Source organism: Triticum urartu, chromosome 3 (assembly GCF_003073215.2).
Source record: "Triticum urartu cultivar G1812 chromosome 3, Tu2.1, whole genome shotgun sequence".
Taxonomy (NCBI): Eukaryota; Viridiplantae; Streptophyta; class Magnoliopsida; order Poales; family Poaceae; genus Triticum; species Triticum urartu.
In genome coordinates this window covers 507,943,958-507,951,334 of record NC_053024.1, presented here as the reverse complement: position 1 = coordinate 507,951,334, position 7,377 = coordinate 507,943,958, and the positions used below count along the sequence as shown (strand labels likewise).

The following is a 7,377-nucleotide window of genomic DNA, read 5'->3' as shown; positions in this document are numbered from 1 at the left end:
CTATCTGCAAGGACGATGAGGTGCAGGTCGACTGCAATCCTCTCCACGGAGCTGCGCCACAAGTACAATGTGCGCTCCATCCCTATCCGCAAGGACGACGATGTGCAAGTCGACTGCAAACCTCTCCTTAGAGCTGCTCCACAAGTACAATGTGCGCTCCATCCCTATCTGCAAGGACGACGAGGTGCAGGTCGACTGCAAACCTCTTGTCAGAGCTGCGCCACAAGTACAATGTGCGCTCCATCCCTATCCGCAAGGATGACGAGGCGCAGGTCGACTGGAATATCTCCCGCAGAGTTGCAACACGAGGACTTCCCAAGAGGTCACCCATCCTAGTAATACTCTCGCCCAAGTACACTTAACTTCGAAGTTCTGATGGGATCCGGTGCTTTAGATATTCCGAGTGAAGAATAAGTTCCACTCGAAGGCAAACGCAAGCACATGCAGAAGATAAACCAAGATCAGATAAAGTCTCAAGAGTTTCAGGACGAAGATAAAAGTACTCGGGCGTCAGGCCCAAAGGAGTTCAACGGTTACAAAAACCACTCGGCATTCCGAGGCAAATTTAAAGCAAGTTTAAGTATCAAGTGTGTTCACTCGGCAGGAGGAGGACTTGCAGGCTCGGCGAACTCGTCCAAATCAATCCCGTAAGCGATCCGAGTGGCAGCAGCAATGAAAGTCTCCATGAAGGACTGGAAGTCGTGCCTTTTTGTGTTGGCGACCTTGATCGCCGCCAGCTTCTCTTCTCGAGCTTCTCTGCAGTGGACCCTGACCAGTGACAGAGCCACGTCAGCACCGCATCGGGCAGAGGACTTATTCCATTCCTGCACTCGACCAGGGACCTCATTGAGTCGAGCCATCAGAGACTTGAGATCATTCTGAAGCGTTGCCCTTGGCCAGAGCGATGAGTCGATGCGTGAAACTGCACCTTCAGACAGGCAAGATAACTTGTAACACTGGCGACGCGGGATTCCAGTCGAAGCACATTCATGGCAGCCTCGTCGCCAACTGGAGAACGGATAGGGTCCAAGCCCGTCTCGATCCGTCCAGTCTCCTCTTCAAAATTTTGGCAGAATTCTACAGAGTCAAGGAGTTAATGAGTCAACTGGTTAGGTCTAACTTGCAAACAGTAAAACAGTCGGGTAAAAAAGGGGTACCTTCGAGCATAAGAAAGAGTTTCTTGGCGACAGCTTTCAGATAAGCCTCCAAATCGTTCTTCCTGCGAGTCATGCTTTCGAGCTGGTCGTTCAGAGCCACTTTATCTTTTTTAGACGAGTCGCCTCTCGATTGGATTCAGTGAGAGACGACTTCAGCTTGTTGATTTCTTCCTCCAGCGCTCCGACCGAAGCCAGTTTCTGGTCAGCAAGGGCAGTCTTCTCCTGAGCCTCCTTCTACGCAGCTGCAAGTTCCAAGTCCTTCTCCATGGCCAGCCTCATTTTCACTGCAAAATACACATTTAGATCAAACAGAATAATGAAGAGATAACTTGAAGGATGGTCAAGATAAGCAGTCGATAGGCCGTTACCTTTCATACCAGCGACTTCATCTTGAGCCTTCTTCAAGTTCTGCTGAGCCAACTCCAGGTCAAGGTTGAGTTGCCTTTGGTTTCCTCAAATTCAGCAAACTTGGAGATAAGCGAACAAGATTTCTACAGTGAGTAAAAGACATATCAATCGACAAGATCAACGGTTATCTACTTCCGAGTGAATAAAACTTCAAGACTACTCAGACCCCAACCGACTGCCAGCAGTCGACTGCGGTCTCGGGGACTACACCCAGCGGGTGCACTTAGCGTGCCCCCACTGGTTTGGATTCCACTCGGCTGGTCTGCCCAGACCGAGTACAAAAAAAGAGAAGGGAGAGGAAGAAGTACTCAGAACCCAACTGTCTGCCAGCAGTCAACCGCGGTCTCGGGGGCTACACCCAGTGGGTGCACTTAGCGTGCCCCCACTGGTTCAGATTCCACTCGGCCGGTCCGCCCAGGCCAAGTAAAAAAAGAAGTGCTCAGACCCCAACCGACTGCCAGCAGTCGACTGCGGTCTCGGGGACTACACCCAGTGGGTGCACTTGACGTGCCCCCACTGGTTCGAATTCCACTCGGCTGCACCCGGTGGGCGTACAATCTCGAAGTGCAAGACAATGAAAGATTGCACGAAGGAAAATATCCGGGTAGCATATCCTAAAAGAACAAGTTCAGTTGGAAGTTAACTTACCTGGACGTTGGCTCAAAGAGCCGCGCTGGCGTCATAAGCAGCCTGATTGCTTTCGTGCACCGCCTTCACCCGCTCCATCATTATGCCAGCCCGACGAATAGCCTCCACAGCGGCGTCCGACTGGCTTTCTGGAACATGATGAGTGGCAAAGAAGGGGACGGACAGTCCAGATGCAGCGGCTTGGAGATCCGAGGCATGAAGTTGGATAGTTGAAACAAGCTCTGGAGCAGTCGACGATGCAGGACACGCACTCGACATTGGGTCAGCAAAGGTTACATAAACCTTACTCACATCTTCAAGCCGTTGAACTACCTGCTCCGCCGCTGGCTCCGACTACGATGTCTTGCTAGCTATTGCCTTCTTCTTCCTGGGCCTCAGCGGGATGTCCTCGTCATCATCCGGAAGCTCAATGACATTGGGAGGGGCTGCAAAGAAATCAGCCGACCCTAGATGAGTCATCAGAATTTAATTAACCATACAATCGAGAACAAGATCACAAGGATTGTACCCGGGTTGGAGGTGACCGCATCTTCCATGTCCTCGTCTTCATACTGGCGGGTGGAAGTCTGATAACCCGCAAGTATAGGGGATCGCAACAGTTTTCGAGGGTAAAGTATTGAACCAAAATTTGTTGATTCGACACAAGGGGAGCCAAAGAATACTCTCAAGTATTAGCAGCTGAGTTGTCAATTCAACCACACCTGGAAACTTAATATCTGCAGCAAAGTATTTAGTAGCAAAGTAATATGATAGTAGTGGTAACGGTAATGAAAGGTAACGGTAGTAAAAGCAATGTTTTGGTATTTTGTAGTGATGATAGTAATAGCAATAGAAAAGTAAATAAGCGAAGAACAATATATGGAAAGCTCGTAGCCAATGGATCGATGATGGAGAATTATGCCGGATGTGGTTCATCATGTAACAGTCATAACCTAGGGTGACACAGAACTAGCTCTAGTTCATTGATATAATGTAGGCATGTATTCCGAATATAGTCATACATGCTTATGGAAAAGAACTTGCATGACATCTTTTGTCCTACCCTCCCGTGGCAGCGGGGTCCTTACGGAAACTAAGGGATATTAAGGCCTCCTTTTAATAGAGAACCGGAACAAAGCATTAACACATAGAGAATACATGAACTCCTCAAACTATGGTCATCACCGGTAAGTATCCCGATTATTGTCACTTTGGGGTTAACGGATCATAACACATAATAGGTGACTATAGACTTGCAAGATAGGATCAAGAACACTCATATATTGATGAAAACATAATAGGTTCAGATCTGAAATCATGGCACTCGGGCCCTAGTGACAAGCATTAAGCCTAGCAAAGTCATAGCAACATCAATCTCAGAACATAGTGGACACTAGGGATCAAACCCTAACAAAACTAACTCGATTACATGATAGATCCCATCCAACCCATCCCCTTCCAGCAAGCCTACGATGGAATTACTCACGCACGGCGGTGAGCATCATGAAATTGATGATGGAGGATGGTTGATGATGACGATGGCGACAGATTCCCCTCTCCGGAGCCCCGAACGGACTCCAGATCAGCCCTCTCGAGAGGTTTTAGGGCTTGGCGGTGGCTCCGTATCGTAAAACGCGATGATTTCTTCTCTCTGGTTTTTTTCTCCCCGAAACTCAATATATGGAGTTGGAGTTGGAGTCGGAGAGTCAACATGGGGCCCACGAGGTAGGGGGCGTGCCCCCCACCCTTGTGGAGAGGTGGTGGGCCCCCTGGCCTTCATCTTTTGCAGGTATTTTTCTTATTTTCTAAAAAGTGGCTCCGTGAAGTTTCAGGTCATTCCGAGAACATTTGCTCCTGCACATAAATAACACCATGGTAATTCTGCTGAAAACAGCGCCAGTCCGGGTTTGTTCCATTCAAATCATGCAAGTTAGAGTCCAAAACAAGGGCAAAAGTGTTTGGAAAAGTAGATACGTTGGAGACGTATCAACTCCCCAAGCTTAAACCTTTGCTTGTCCTCAAGCAATTCAGTTGATAAACTAAAAGTGATAAAGAAAAAATTTTACAAACTCTGTTTGCTCTTGTTGTTGTAAATATGTAAAGCCGGCATTCAAGTTTTCAGCAAAGATTATAACTAACCACATTTGCAATAATGCATAGGTCTCAAGTTTACTCATATCAATAGCATAATCAACTAGCGAGCCATAATAATAAATCTCGGATGACAACACTTTCTCAAAACAATCATAATATGATATAACAAGATGGTATCTCGCTAGCCCTTTCTGAGACTGCAAAACATAAATGTGGAGCACCTTTAAAGACCAAGGACTGACTAGACATTGTAATTCATGGTAAAAGAGATCCAGTCAAGTCATACTCAATGTAAACTAATAGTAATGAATGCAAATGACAGCGGTGCTCTCCAACTGGTGCTTTTTAATAAGAGGATGATGACTCAGCATAATAGTAAATGGATAGGCCCTTCGCAGAGGGAAGCAGGGATTTGTAGAGGTGCCAGAGCTCGGTTTTGAAACAGAGGTGAATAATATTTTGAGCAGTATACTTTCATTGTCAACATAACAACCAAGAGATGGCGATATCTTCCATGCTACACACATTATAGGCGGTTCCCAAACAGAATGGTAAAGTTTATACTCCCCTTCCACCAACAAGCATCAATCCATGGCTTGCTCGAAACAACGAGTGCCTCCAACTAACAAGAGTCCCAGGGGGAGTTTTGTTTGCAATTATTTTGATTTAGTTTGCATAAAGCATGGGACTGGGCATCCCGGTGACCTGCCATTTATCTCGTGAGTGAGGAGCGGAGTCCACTCCTCTTGAGAATAACCCGCCTAACATGGAAGATACAGACAACCCTAGTTGATACATGAGATATTCGAGCATACAAAACATGATATTTATTTGAAGGTTTAGAGTTTGGCACATACAAATTTACTTGGAACGACAGGTAGATATCGTAAATAGGTAGGTATAGTGGACTCATGTGGAATAACTTTGGGGTTTAAGGGATTGGATGCACAAGCAGTATTCCCGCTTAGTACAGGTGAAGGCTAGCAAAAGACTGGGAAGTGACCAGCTAGAGAACGACAACAGTCATGAACATGCATTAAAATTAATCAACACCAAATGCAAGCATGAGTAGGATATAATCCACCATGAACATAAATATCGTGAAGGCTATGTTGATTTTGTTTCAACTACATGCGTGAACATGTGCCAAGTCAAGTCACTTAAATCATTCAGAGGAGGATACCACCCTATCATACCACATCATAACCATTTTAATAGCATGTTGGCACGCAAGGTAAACCATTATAACTCATAGCTAATCAAGCATGGCACAAGAAACTATGATCTCTAATTGTAATCACAAACATGTTTATTCATAATAGGCTGAATCAGGAACGATGAACTAATCATATTTATAAAAACAAAAGAGGTCGAGTTCATACCAGCTTTTCTCATCTCAGCCAGTCCATCATATATCATCATAATTGCCTTTCACTTGCATGACCGAACGATGTGAATAATAATAATAGTGCACGTGCATTGGACTAAGCTGGAATCTGCAAGCATTCAATAAACAGGAGAAGACAAGGCAATATGGGCTCTTTTGTCAGATAAACAATAATGCATATAAGAGCCACTTCAACAATTTAATTATGGTCTTCTCCTATCGACCCCCAAAGAAAAGAAAAGAAATAAAACTATTTACACGGGAAAGCTCCCAACAAGGAAAAGAAGAACAGGAAATATTTTTGGGTTTTCTTTTTAATTACTACTGCAAGCATGGAAATTAAACTAACTAAAAGCTACAACTATTTTTTTGGTTTTTCTTAAGGTTTATTAAACACACAAGAAGAAAGCATAACAAGGAAAATAAACTAGCATGGATGGTACAATGAAAAAGTATGAGCACCGACATCTAGCAATGAGTGTGTGAACATAAACGTAATGTCGGTGGGAAATACGTACTCCCCCAAGCTTAGGATTTTGGCCTAAGTTGGTCTATGGCCACGGCTGGCCTGGCGGATATCCATAATAGTAGTTGGGGTCGTACTGAGATGAAGAAGAGGAAGACTCCGATTGCCACTAGCTGACAATCATCTCCGGATCCCACTGGTAATTAGACTGTCGTGAAGGATCAACTTGTGGTTCTGGCTCTGGCTCCTCAGCTAGTGCAGGGTTCCGGTAGGCATGTATAGCCTTCAACTGAACAAGCTATGTGCCTGAAGATAAATCAAACAAAGAAGGAGCAGGCAGCGTAATAGTCTCAGGATGATGTTTGTTAAAGAACAATTGATATTAAAGTTCTCCTTCCCTATTCTTAACAATAAAAATCATGTGCCACCATACTTTTATAATCTAGATAAACATGAGGCAACACTTTTTCTTCCTTCTCAGAATGCCTAATAGTTATGTTAAAATGTGCAGCTAGGCGTGAGGCATAGATGCCTCCAAAGATGGGGCCCTTTGTACAGTTCAGACTTAACCGTTTGGCAATAATGCCGCCCATACTAAAAGTGTTATCACTGTATACTCCATCGAGCAAAATAATAATATTAGGGATACTAAGGTTTCCATAGTTTCCGCGACCAATTAAACAACGACTAGCAAATAATGCAAAATAGCGTAAAACAGGAAAATGTATGCTAGTGATTCGTGCATCGGAAACCTTCCTTGTTTCCTCTACAGTGATAGTATCAATTAAACCCCTCCACATCATCACGATGTGGTTCTTCTGTCTTGCCCTCAAAAGGGACTAAACAAATCCGACAAAAATCATAAAGTGACATCTCCTTATGCTCATCATATAAATGAAACTCCACCGTAGGTGGTGAGTTCCTAGAATGGAAATGAAAGTTTTGCACAAAGGTATTTGTGAGTAAGAGATATTGATCGCATTGGTCATGGAGGAAAGCGGTGAGGCCTGCATTCTAAGCCAATTCATGCAAATCTTCATAAATCCCGACTGCTCTCAAGAAATCCTCGGAAGGCCATTCACACGCCCGAACCTCCGCGGTGCGAGGCAGATTATACTTAGGCTTTGGTGCCTTTTCCTTTGAGCTTTGGATCGATGAGCCCCTCAAAAGTCTCCTCATCATTTTCTGAAAAATTCTGAAATTTTTAGTAACTTCAAAATAAAAGTAAACCAAACTCA

At 44.6% G+C, this 7,377-nt stretch overlaps 1 pseudogene; it reads right to left on the bottom strand.

Moving 5' to 3' along the window:
• Window positions 1-294: 294 nt before the first annotated feature.
• LOC125549799 lies at window positions 295-422 on the bottom strand (annotated as a pseudogene).
• Between the last annotated feature and the right edge of the window lie 6,955 nt (window positions 423-7,377).